We start from the raw sequence: 13,977 nt of genomic DNA, 5'->3' as shown, positions 1-13,977 counted from the left end.
TTTGACATGTAGTCTTTATCTCCCAACCGTTTTATTGACACATAATTTACATATCATACAATTGCATAGTTCAGTCGTTTAATTATGTCAAGGGGAATTGTACAATCAGCACCACATATATTTAGAGCATCCTTCTCCCCACCCCCAACTTGGATAAATCGTCTTTAGTTGTAGTGCTCCCGCCCACCACCCTCCATTATTTACTCCCCAAATTCCCTCCTCCTCTCTATCACCATGCCCTGCATTCCCTATAACCCCTTGTATGAGATTCACAGACCTAAAGGCAATGGATGAGAGTTCAAATCTCTCCACATCCTCCTCAGTGTTTCTTGATTGTTTTTTTAAATTGGGCTGTCGTTGCTGGTGTAAGCTCATATTTCATTGTTGTTTTGATTTATATCTTTTTTGATGGCTAATGATTGTGAGCATTTTTCATGCTAGCAATTTGGATGTCATTTTTTTATGAACCGCTCATGTCCTTTGTCTACTTTGTAATTGGATTACTTATAGAATCTTTGTTTTTACTTATCAAAGTACTGTAGTTTTGAACAGATTTCAGAGATTAGTCCCTTGTCTGTTGTGTTGTTGCTACATATTCTTTCCCAGGCCATGGCTGTCTTCTACGTTTTTAAAGAAGTCATTTGATGCCTAGAAGTATCTTATTTTTGTAGGTTTCAGGCCTCTAGTTTGTCTTCTATTTTGTGTGCTTTCTTTCTTTTGTTTGATAGTATGTCTGTGCCCTACAGCAGGGCCTTAACATTTGTCTCTAAATGGAATTGATGGTCTTCATTGCACTGGGATTTACAGTTAGGTCTTTGATCTAGCTTGAGACCTTTTTCTGTACATGGGGTGAGGTATGGGTCCTCTTTCATTCTTTCACAATTGCAGACCCAGTTTCTTCAGCATCATTTGCTGAAAAATCTCTCTCTTTCCCATTTAATGTTTTTGGTCCCTTGCTGAAGAACACTTGCCGGTAGGTGGATGGGTTTATTTCTGGGTTTCTATTCTGTTCCATTGGTCTATGTATCTGTCCTGTACAAGTATGAGGCTATTTTGACCATTTGGTTATGTAGTAGGTTTTGAGGTTGGTTGAGAAGTCTCCTATTTTGTTATTCTTAAGAAGGTTTTTTGTTTAGGCTGGATCTCTTTCCTTACCATGTAACATTGGCAATTAATCTTTCAAGAATGGGATGAATATCTGCATCAGAATTATGCTTACAGATTGCTTTGGGTTGTAGTCACATTTTCACAATGTTAAGTCCTCTTATCCATGATGATGGTGCATATTATGCAGGTCTCTTGTTTTCTTTGAAGTTTATTTTACAGAGGTGTGTGTGAGCAGAGTCCTCCGCTACCGTCAATTATGCAATCGAATTCCCCACATTTGGGGAAATCACAGGAGTCGCCATATCTGGAGTGCAGTTGATAAACCATACCCTGAGAAAACCACCTGCGTGATCATGGCATCTCCCCTCTTTCTTGTGTTTTCTTGTAATAGTTTTCTGTGGTTTGCTTAGAACAAGTATTTTGTTTATCTGCTTCGATTTTTTCCTAAGTATTTCATCTTCTGTGTGGCTATTGTAAGTGGCATTGTTTCTTGATTTCTTTTTCGGAGCTCTCTTCATTGGTATCTAGGAATTGAATTAATTTTTTATATTAATCTTGGGTTTGTATCATGTTGCCCAATATTTTGTTTCCAAAAAATGTATGTCTAGTGTTTTGGGGGGTTGGGTGGATCTTGGGGGGGGGGTCTCTACATATAAAATCAAATTATCTGTAAATAGTGAGAGTTTCACTTTTTGCCTATTTTGCCCATTTGGATTTCACGGATTTTTTAAAATAGTTTCATTGTGCTTGTCTAATGGTTCTGGCTAAAGTTCCAGCACAATGTGGAAGATTGATAAGGAGGGCCCTTATATGGTTCCCATTCACAGGAGGAATACTTTTAGTTTTTCCATGTGGGGAGTTTGGGTTTTCATATATGGTCTTTATTGTGCTAAGAAATTTCCCAGTAATTCTTATTTAGTTGAGTGATTTTCTCAAGAAGGTGTTGCATATTGTCAAATGCCTTTTCTGCATCTATTGATACAATCATGTGGCTATATTGTTTATGTTGTGTTTATATGGTAGAATATATTGATCACTTTTCTAATGTTGAGCCATCCTTGCTTACTTGGTATGAATCCCTCTTGATTGTGATGTATTCTATATATATATATATATATATATAGAATTTATATATTTGGATTCTATTGGCGAGAATTTTTTGATAAGTTTAGTCTCTGTTTTCATAAGGCGGATTGGTCTGAAGTTTTCTATACAAAGATGTGTCTGCCAGGGTTTAGTATCAAGGCTATGCTTGCTTCATAAAATGAGTTCTGGAGTTTGCTCTCTTTTTGAATATTGTGGAATAATTTGTGTAGAATGGTATCAGAATATCTGGAAGAATTCCCCAGGGATGTAATCTGGTCCTGGACTTTTTTATTTGGCAAAATTTGTAAATGACCTGATTTTCTTATTCATATTTATGAGTCTGTTGAAGTTTTCTTTGTTAGTGTTAATTTGAGTAAATGCTATGTTTCTAGAAATTTGCCCATATAATCCAGATATTCAAATTTGTTGGAGTACAGGTTTTCATAGTAATGTGCTATTATTCTTTTTATTATTCTTTTTCATTTATTATTCATTTTCATTTCTGTTCTTGATGTTCGCATCTTCGCTTTATTTTCCTTTCTTAGGTTTATCAGTGGTTTGTCAATTTTGTTAAGCTTTTCAAAGAATCAATTTCTTGTCTGGATGACTTTTTCCTGTTTTGTTGTTCTTCTGTTTATCCAATTCACTCATTTCTGTCTTTATGATTGTTTTACTCATGGTGTTTGAAGATTTACTTATTGCTCTCGTCCTTGTTGTTGGGTTAAGGTGTTGACTGGCTCTCTCTTCTCTATTTCATATGTACATGGATTGCTATAAATTGAACTCTGATAATGTTTTTTGTTGTATTCCAAAGGTATTTTGTGTTGTCATTCTCATTTGTTAGAAGGATTTTAAAATTCCTGTTTTTAAAGTAGCATGTTGTTTCATTTGCTACTTTTTATTAGTAGTGTGTTGTTCAGTTTCCATGCACTTGACTTTCCACCTTTGTTCTCTTGATTGTTGCTGTCAGATTTTGTAGTGTGGTGGTCTGAGAAAATGGAACACAGAATCTCAGTACTTTAAAATTTATTCAGGCTTGCTTTGTGAGTTCACATGTGATTTTTAATAGAGAACCCTCCATATTCACTAGAAAATAACGCATACTTTGCTGCTATTGAGTGGATTTCTCTATACATGTCTGGGGTTGAGTTGGTTAATTGGATTGTTAGTTAATGGTATTGTTTAGTTCTTCTGTATCTGTAGTGAGTGTCTTTCCTAATTTTATGTTTTCCTCAAGAGTGATATGTTGACGTCTCCTACTATTATTACTGTGTTGTCCATTTTTCTCTTCTACTCACTCTAAGAGTTCGATTAACATACTTCTGTGGTATTTCACTGGGTGTATGTGTATATTTAGGATAGTTATGTCTTCTTGTTATATTATTTACTCATTATACAGTATCATTTTATGACCTTCATGGTATTTTTTTGCCTTGAAGGATATTTTACTGGAGATTACTATTCTGACAACTGCTTTTTTTGGGTTGCCATTAGCTTGGTAAAATTTCCCAGTTCTTTGAGTATTAGTCTATTTGTTTCTTGTAGGCAGTATACTGATTGGGTCTTGCTTTCTTTTTTTTTCCCTTTTTAACCAATAGCTTTATTGACGTAATATTTACATACCATAAAATTCACCTTTTAGTTTTTAATTCAGTGGTTTTTTTAAATAGTCACAGGCTTATGCAACTATCATTATAATTTAATTTCAGGATATTCTCACTACCCCCAAAGAATCCCTATCCCCACTAGCAGTTGAACGCCAGTCCATTCCCTATTCTCCCCAGCTTTCAGCACTTTGGACAGTCTATGAAAATGGAACTATATTCTCTGTGGTCTGTTGTCTCTGACCTTTTCATTCAGTGTCAGATTTTCAGGTCTTGCTTTCTTATCCTGCTTGCCAGTCTCTGCTCTTGAGTGGTGCATGTAATCCAGTAGCATTCGATGTTGTTATTGCTATGTGCAGGCTTTGGTGCTGTCGTTTTGCGGTGTGTGATTTATTTGGGGGCTGGGGTATGTGTGTACATGTGGTTTCATTGGTTTGTTTGTTCTTCCTACATTACTGTGCTGCTTTGAATTCTATTTTCACTATGTTGACTTTGGCATGGTGTTGTCTTTTATGTTTGTCTGAGATTTGTGCTTTTGTTGTTGATTTTCTTTCTAAATTATATCCGTTACTAATGTGAATAATGCTTATCTTGTTCCCACAAATTCCCTTAATGTCTTCTTATATGGAAGCACCCATATTTATCCTCCACATTTGAAGGACAGTTGTGTTTAATATAAAATCCTTGGGCGACAGAATTATTTTACTTTCAGAATCTTATATGTGTTTTTGTATTATTTTCTTGCCCTCATGCTTCCAGTTGAAAAGTTTGAGTGTATTCTTATAAGTCTTATCTTATAGGTGACTCATTTTTCCCTCTTGGTTGCTCTCAGGATTCTCTCCTTTTACTTGATATTTTAGAATTTGACTGTGCTATGTTGTGATGTTTTTCTTTTGGGGTCTATTTTGTTTGGGGTTCTCTCTACTTCTTGAATATTTTATCCTCTTTTATGATGTTAGGGAACTATTCTTCCGTGATTTCTTGTGCTATAGTCACTGTATTAAAATTTTCTCCTCCAAAGAGATGTAAGTTGACCTCCTTGAAAGTGCCCTGCACTATTCTTATGCGATCTTTAGATTCCTTTGGTCTTGCTCTTGATTGTTTATCTCATTCATTGTAGAGTTTAGTCAAGAAAATGCCTTCAGGCTCACTAATTTGTTTTCCAGCTATTCAACTCTTTTACTATGTTATTTAAGTCTGTTATCTGATTATTTATCTACTGGAATGCTATTTGGTGTAGAGTTTCTAATTTTTCTATTTTTTTCTGTTGTTTGTTGGAATATTTGCGTCTTCTCTTCAAAAAACAAAACATATTTCTTCTGATTTCTATTTGTGGTAGTTTCATAGCCTTTTCTTCAGAATAGTCTGTTGCAACCTAGTGTTCAGTTGTTTGGGCCTATTTTCTTGGGTGGGTCATAATTGATTGCTGTTTCTAGAGCATTTTCTTGTACCTGCTATTGTTGAGAAGGCTTCTGGGTTGTCTGAGAGTCGTTAACTTTGTCTATTAGTGGCAGAAAGGAAGAAGGGAGGAAGAAGAGGAAAAAGTAGAAGAAAAACAGAAAGTGAAAGGAGAAAAGGATAGAAACAAGTAAAGAGGTGAGAAGGAAGTGGGAGGAGAGGCTCAAGGAAATCAAAAAAGGGGGAAAAGAACAGTTTGGCCAAAAGAAAAAGCGGGGAGAAGAAGAGGAAAGAGACGGAGGAGAGAAAGGGAAGGTGGGGGGAAGTAGAAGAGAAAGAGGAATTGGAAGAAGAAGAAGAAGAAGAGGTAGGGCTCTGTTTGCGTGCATCAGGAGGTTTCTAGCTGAAGTCAGTGAGAACACAGGTGAACCATATCAAGAAGGTCACGGCATCAGGTATGCACCTGGAGTGGTTATGGGCTGGACTGGTGGAGAAAGCACAGCCATCAGGCCCTGCCCTGTGGTGGCAAGTGGGGAAGAGCCTAGTGCTGCACGGAGCCAGGGTCTGGGCCAGCTTGTTTGCTGGCTGGGCATAGAAACATCAACTAGCTGGGCTGGGCCTTGTTTGCTATTGGGGCTCAGAGAGATCACTGGACCGAGCCAGGGGCTGGGTCTGATTGCTTGATGGCTGAACACTGAAAAAACACCTAGCCAGTCTGTGCCCTGCTTGGTGGGAGGGCCAAGAGAGATCATTAGCCTGGGGCCTGAGCCCCCTTGGTTGTTGGTGGGGTTCAGAGAGATCCCCTGGCTATGGCCTGGGCCTTCTTACTTGTGAGATGTAGGAGGAGTTCCTAGGCAGGCTGGACCCAGATTGCGGGTGGAATGCCTCCTAGAGATCGTTAGGCCAGGGGCTGACTCTTTGCTGCTTTAGTGCCAGGAGAGCACCCAGCTGGGTAAGGCCCTGATTTGGGGGAGAGTCTGAAGTGGGGGGGATTGTTGGACCCTTCATCAGTGGGCCTTTCCTTTCCTCCCTATGCCTTGCTCACTCACCAGTCTGGGATCTGAAGGCTTCTGTTGACTTGACTCTTGAGTTGTCTGTGATCCCTGCCTGCCTCATCTTGCTTTTGTGCTGATTTGCTCCTGTTTTTCTGTAGAGGGATCCTGCTATGTGTTTGCTCAGTTGGTCCTCTTGCTCAGGCCCCTTATTCATAAGTTCCATGGTTTTTAGACCTTCTCGGTTTCAGCCTCCTTTTCTATAAAATGAAGGTTACGATGCTATTATATCTGAGTATACATGTGCTCACTTGAAATGCATAGCCCAGTATCTGGCATATCATTAAGTATTCACTAAATGTTAGCAATTATTAAGTTCAAATGAGTTCTTCCTGTGAGCCTTGGCACACTAGGAGGTTAGTGCAAAGCCCCTTTCTCATGCTATCAGCTGCCTTTGTGTTGCGAAGCACAATCACCCCTCCCACCCCCTCCATGTAGAGGCAATGATTACAGAAAATAATTGTGAACTGTGCAATATTAATGTGATTCAACTAACAGCTTCTTCTGCAGAAGCTCTAGCCCAGTTTGAAGCAAAAATAATTGATGGGGCAAAGAATCAAATGATTCTCTCATTTCATCCCTAATTAAATATTAAAAACAAACCCTGGCTAATGGCAAGAGATGGCTGTTTCTGGCCTGGGCTCCCAAAGCTAACAGTGTAAATAAATAAATAAATAATGAAAAGATAATCAAAGGTTTGAAAACAGTGCTGATTAGGATGTTGAATCTGCATTTCAATGGTTTGTGAATATCTAAATCTTAGTGATTCCCTAGGTAAAAGTGCTAATTTTATTTTATATTTAATCTTGTTGAATGAATTCTTGGAAGTTGGAATGGTTGCAATTTATTTTTATAGCTTGATTGAGCCATAGTTAACTTACAATAAATAACACAGATTGAAGTTGTCCAATTTAATAAGTTGGGACGTATGTGTATCCCAAGGAACCATCATTATATTTAAGATGATGAACATACACAGCATATATTTATTGAAGGTGTAAGTTCATGCCCCCATGCCCTGTCTATAGAGTAAAAATCATGAAAAAAAGACCAGATGAAATGTTGTCAGAGACTCTGACACTTGTATGATAATGTATAGAAGCCAAGGCAAAGAGAAGAAGTGATGCAGTAAAAGAGCTGAACAGTAGACGTTTGGTGCAACCGCTGTGTCAATCCGTCTCCAGGGGCCTTTCTGCTTTTGCTGCTCCTCTACTTCACAAGCATGATGCTTCTCCAGGGACCATCTCTCCTAACAACATGCCCAAAAAATGGAGGTATCTCCATCTTAGCCATTAAGGAGTACTCTGGCTGTACTTCTTATCGAGACATATTTATTTTTCCTATTGGCAGTCCATGGTACTTGATATATTCTTCCCTAGTACCACAATTCAACTGCTGTGATTCTTCTTTGGTCATCCTTAGTCAATGACCAACTTTCACATGCATATGAGTCAACTGAAAATACCATTGCTTATGTAAGGCACACCCTAGTCCTCAAAGTAACATTCTTGATTTTCAGTAGTCTAAAGAGGTCTCCTGCAGCAGATTTACCTAATGCAACTTGTCTTTTGCTCTCTTGACTGCTGCTTCCATGAGCATTGATTGTGGATCCAAGCCAGATGAAATCCTTGACAACTTCAACCCTTCATCTTCATCAACAAGTGCTTCAAGGCCTGTTCATGCAAGAGCACAGTGAAGGGTCCGGAATGATCATTCTTCTAAATTGGCCAAGTCCTACCCAGTGCTTACGTGGGAGATACAGAGATGTGGAGAGAAGAGTGATATTAAAATATTTCACTTCACTACAGTCTTGCTCTGGGTTGATCTTCTCCTTCTTAGTTGTGGTTGAGCTGTTTCAAACTCATTGTGATTTAATAACAAAATAGAACCTTATCTGGCCCTGTGCCATCCTGATAATCATTGGTGTGTTTGAGCCAATGTGCCAACTGGTGTTGCTATTTTGTCAATCCATCTCCTAGAGTTTATTTCACTTTCGATGATCCCTTACTGAGCATGATATGCTTTTTTAGTACTTCTTTTATGATCATTTCTTCCTGTCCTTCCCACAGTGGGAGGATTCTCTAATCATATTGTTAAAAATATTCTGACCCAGGAATGTTTAGTTTCTCTCGCTGATAATTACTTTCACCATTTCACATTTTAAACATATCCTCATACAAGCATGCTTGGTTATCTCCCCATGACTTAGACACATTCTTCCGTCCTTTTAGGGAGCAGGGGATTCTGCTAGGGGAAAAAATAGAGCGGAAATGCTTCTTTCTTTCCCTCACTCTTCTCCCCATGTGCCTAGTGGCCACATGTGGAAAATAGCCCGTGAGTGGCTGCTGCTCTGTTTTCAATTTTAAATATTAATGTTTCTATACTCATCCTTGTCCATACTCAGCATTCAAGAATTCAATAATAGTTTTAACTAATGGTGCCCAGAGCCTCCAGTAGTCTGATCTAGTGTTCTGTAAACACAAGTCAGGCTAATGAAAGATTCCATTTTGAATTGGATAAGCATATGGTCTGCTAGACCAGGAATTAATACTTGAAAAAGAATCACATAACATTTACCATCAAAAAGAATATTTCAAGATTTATCCTTATTTTTCTACAGATATACCCTAAAGTAATAGCTTTACATTTTGATGTTTCATTTATTAAAAGATTCTACAGTTCAGTAGCAATACTTTTTTATTTGCCCTCATACAATATTGCCAATGATGGGACTATATTCCTAAATTCACAAGGAAGATCAGTTAAGAATACGATTATTCAAATTTATGCATTGACCACAAATGTAAAAATGAAGGATATAAATATTTTTACCAACTTCTGTAATGTGAAGTTGATCAATGTAATCAAGATGTGTTAATAATTACATCTGTGATTAGAATACAAATGTTAGAAATAAAGAAGAAGATTCAGCAGCTGGAAGATATGGCCTTAGTGATAATACAACATTGGAGATCATATGAGAGAATTGTGTAAGGTCAATGATTTAGTCATTGAAAATACTGACATGGTGATTATACATGTAGATCTTGCTAGAAGGAATACACAGGAATCAAACCTATATCTCTGGAAAGTGATGAGCACAATATCATTTAGGACAAGACCAGGGACCAACTGCAGAACAGACCACTTATTGATCATATGCAATTTTGAGTTGAAGCTAAAGAAAATTACAATAATCTATGAGATCCAAATTATAATCTTGATTGTAAGCACCTCAACTTTGATTCCCTTTTGAGAATACACTTGACAATTTGAACACCAATGACTGAAGATCAGATAAGGTACAGGATGACATCACTGGTGTTATACAATAAGAACAAAAAAGGTTATTGGAAAAAAGTAGGAAAGAGAAAAAGAAACAAAGGGATTAGCAGCCAAAATTCTGAACCCTGTTCTTGAATATATGGTAGCTAAAATGAATTGATGGCATGATGGTGTCAAGCAATTGACTAGACTTTCAAAGGGTGCTCAAGGAGACAAACTAGAATATTATAGTGAAATGTGCAGACACCTGGAGTTAGAAAACTAAAAATTAGATGCTTAGAATTGATTATGCTAAGAGAATTGAGAGAAAAATGCTTCAGGTTACGGTGTTGAAGAATTCTAGGGCAAAATATTGAATGAATCTATTGCTTCACAAGGTATAAGGAAGGCAAAGAAAGGTGATCCAAAAAATATAGAAATTACTGAACAGTGTCATTAATGTTATTAAAATTTTACTAAAGCTCTTTCCTCCATCTCCCTTGACTTTCCTCCTGCCCTACTACCATGCTCCATCCCTAGGAGTCAAAGGGCATTTATAGAGGTCTAGACAAAGACATGTACATGCAAATATATATATGAGGATAGGAAAATAGATCTAAGTGTCTATATTTATAGGTTTAGTATTAAGGTGGCGGAAGGAACTTGGGCCTCTACTCAAGCACCCTCTCAATGCATGAATACTTTCTTTTATTAAATTGGCACTCTACAATGCTCACCCTCCCGACACAACTGCTGAAGCCAAAGCGGGTGAACAAGTAAATGTGGTGAAGAAAGCTGATGGTGCCCGGCTATCAAAAGAGATAGTGTCTGGGGTCTTAAAGGCTTGAAGATAAACAAGCGGCCATCTAGCTCAGAAGCAACAAAGCCCACATGGAAGAACACACTAGCCTGTGTGATCACGTGGTCCCGAAGGGATCAGTTATCAGGCATCAGAGAACAAAAAATCATATCATTGGCTGCACACCTCCATGATACGATCGCTGAAGACAAACGGGTGGATAAGCAAATGTGGCAAAGAAAGCTGATGGTGCCCAGCTATCAAAAGAGATAGTGTCTGGGGTCTTAAAGGCTTGAAGGTGAACAAGCGGCCATCTTGCTCAGAAGCAACAAAGCCCACATGGAAGAAGCACACCAGCCTGTGCGATCACAAGGTGCCAAAGGGACCAGGTATAAGGCATCATGCAAAAATAAAAGAGTGGAGACCCAAAGCCCACTTGTCGGCCTCTGGAAATCCCTTCACAGAGGGGTTTAGTAGAGGAGATGGGTCAGTCAGGGTGCAATGTAGTACCAATGAAGAACACAGCTTTCCCCCAGATCCTGGATGCTTCCTCTCCCCAACTACCATATTCTGAATTCTACCTTGAAGGACTGGATAGGGCAGAGATTGTATACTGGTGCATATGGGAGCTGGAGGCACAGGGAATCCAGGGTGGATGATACCTTCAGGACCAGGGGTGGGAGAGGCAATACTGGGAGAGTAGAGGGTGAGTGGGTTAGAAAGGAGTAACCGAGTACAGGGATCCACATGTGATCTCCTCCCTGGGAGACGGACGGCAGAGAAGCGGGCAAGGGAGAGTCCAGATAGGGCAAGATATGACAAAATAACAATCTATAAATTATCAAGGGCTCATGAGGGAGGGGAGAACAGGGAGGGAGGGGAAGAAAAAAGAGGACTTGATGCAAAGGGCTTAAGTGGAGAGCAAATGCTTTGAAAATGATTAGGGCAAAGAATGTACGGTTGTGCTTTATACAATTGATGTATGTATATGTATGGATTGTGATAAGAGTTGTATGAGCCACTAATAAAATGTAAAAAAAGGAATTAAGAAATAAATATTTGCATACCTCTTTGTCATTTAAAAAAAGAGAAAAAATACTAAAAAAAATTTTACTAAAGAAAATTAAAAGCTGGTTGTAGCAGTAAATTGACAGGGAGCTTCAAGAAATCCAAGCAGTGTTCAAATAAGGATGTGTAAGGAGGGATAGTATGTATGTTAGCTGGGAATTGACTGAAAGAAGAGAATAACACAAAGACAATTAGCTGCATTTTATTGACTCTGCAAGGGCATCCCCTATATGAATCATAATACTTTATGGATAACAGTGTTAAGAATGGAAATTACTAGATATTTAATTGTACTCATGTAGAACCTATGTATTAGCAGCAGTCAATGGAACAGAACAAGGGGGCATTACGATTTAAAAGCAGAAAAGGTGTGCATGCGAGTTGTAGCCTTTCCCCGTCCTTCCTTGGTCTTTATGTTGAACAAAAATTCAGGAAGTTGGACTGCATGAAGAGGAGCTTGGCATCAGGATTGGAGGATGCTCACTAACCTGTGATATGATGATGACACAACTTTGCTGAAAGTAAAGAGGACTCCAAGCTCTTATTGATGATCATCAAAGGCTAAATCTTTTAGTGTGCCTCCATCTTTTAAAAAAATGAGAGCCCTCAAAGCTGGACCAATAGATATCATGATAAATGGACAAAGGTTCAGAGTTGTCAAGGTTTCCTAATATTTGAATTCACCGTCAACTTCCTGGAAGCATCAGCTAGGTGGAGTAGAAAGGGGGAACTGATTATAAGGAGCTACATAATGGGGAAGGACAATATAAAAGTGGGTGAAGGGAGACATCATACAGTGTAACACATGACAAAATAATTTATGAATTACCAAGGTTTCATGAGGAAGGGGGAATGGAGAAGGAGGGGAAAAATGAGCTGATACAAAGGGCTCAAGTAGAAAGCAAATGTTTTGAGAATGATGATGGCAACAAATGTACAAATGTGCTTGACATACAATGGATGGATGTATGGATTGTGACAAGAGTTGTACAAGCCCCCAATAAAATGGTTTTTTAAAGTAAAGCTTCATAAATATCAAAAATTGATAATATAATTATTGGAGAAATAAAATTCCCATTACTATCACCTGAAAAAAAAAGAAGAAATCAGCTAGCATATAACTTTGGTCTAGTCTATTGCAAAATACCTCTTTAGAGTGTCTTTTAAAAATGATGATGTTACTTTGAGGACAAAGGTGGCCTGATCCAAGTCATAGTATTTTCAGTTTTATCACATGTATGCAAAATCTGGATAATTAATAAGGAAATTGAGAGAAGAGTTGATGTATTTGAACTATGGTGTTGGTAAAGAATGTTGATAACACCATGGATTACCAGAAGAATAAATGAATCTGTCTTGAAGAAAGTAAAGCCAGGGGCTCCTGAGGAAAGAGGAAGGCAAGACTCCACTTTGCATAATTTGGATATGTCATCAGGAGGGACCATTCCTCAGAGAGGGGTGAAAAGACCAAGACGTTTTTCAAGATAGATCGACATAACGGCTGCAAATAAGGGTTCAAACGTAACAATTGTGTGGATTGTGTAGGATGGGGCAATATTTCATGTTTTATTCTGACAGCCATAAGATCACTGAGTCACAATAGGCTTGCTGGTGCCTAATAACAACACAGACAAGAATCCAATGTCATTCCTACTACTCTAAGGTATGCAAGAATTATCAAAAATATCCCAAATTAATATTCCTAAGATATCAATTCATGGTGAATATATAGGAAAAATACTTTTTTTCTCTTTTGGATGTTAGTGTTCCAATAATTGAACTGATGCATAAAAACCCAGGAAACCAAACATGCTGTGGTGGAATCCTTTCTCTCTCATGGCGATCATATTTGTGCAGAGTAGAACTGAGCTTCCTAGTGCTGTCAAGGCTTCGACTTTTCAGAAGCAGATTGACAAGTTTCTGTTCTATTTCTCCAGGATGCCTTTGGGTAGATTTAAACTGTCAACCTTTATGCTAGTAGTTGAGACCTTAATTATGACATTACCAAGAGATTATTAATTTATCCATTAGGTACTAATTACTATTGTATATATGATTGTGATGGTAAGACAGATGAGTATCAAACAACTTTGAAACCCATATCAACTGATTCTTTAATAGTATCAAGATGAAATAGAGAGTCCTTGAGACATGGAAGTAAGTGTGCTACTTGATATATTAAATAAAATAATCCTCATTGGTATAAAAGAATATTGTCAAGTCATTAGCTTTCCCTTCATAAATATTTTTCTGACACCATGTGTAGAAAGAGGGAACTGTATTATTGTCATAATACTTAACTACATTGACCTTTTCTTAAATCAAGTTGTGCTTTCGTCTAAATGACCGGCTTAATGCACTGTTATAAGAACAGCAGAGTTTCTAAGGATTACTGCTAATGTCTAATTGGGACTGTGTTCAATTGACTAGATTAGAATTCTTTTTCCAGATGCTAATGAAATTATTTTAAGTCAATTGTACTTGATCAAATGTTTTCTTCTTAAAATTAAAAATATCATCAATGCACAGCAAAATATCTCCTATTGCTGTACACATTCTTTTGTTTCTCTTCTTTGTCATTGGAATTATGATTTTAGTG

General features: G+C 37.8%; 1 non-coding gene across 1 annotated transcript; it reads right to left on the bottom strand.

The window, feature by feature from the left end:
- Positions 1-1,323: 1,323 nt before the first annotated feature.
- On the bottom strand, positions 1,324-1,487 carry LOC142426921 (U1 spliceosomal RNA). Its single transcript, XR_012779791.1, has one exon. It is a non-coding gene; the product is annotated as a U1 spliceosomal RNA (small nuclear RNA).
- Positions 1,488-13,977: the final 12,490 nt, after the last annotated feature.

The sequence above is a fragment of the Tenrec ecaudatus genome, chromosome 14 (genome assembly GCF_050624435.1).
Source record: "Tenrec ecaudatus isolate mTenEca1 chromosome 14, mTenEca1.hap1, whole genome shotgun sequence".
In the NCBI taxonomy this organism is placed as follows: Eukaryota; Metazoa; Chordata; class Mammalia; order Afrosoricida; family Tenrecidae; genus Tenrec; species Tenrec ecaudatus.
This window is presented reverse-complemented; position numbering and strand designations above follow the sequence as displayed.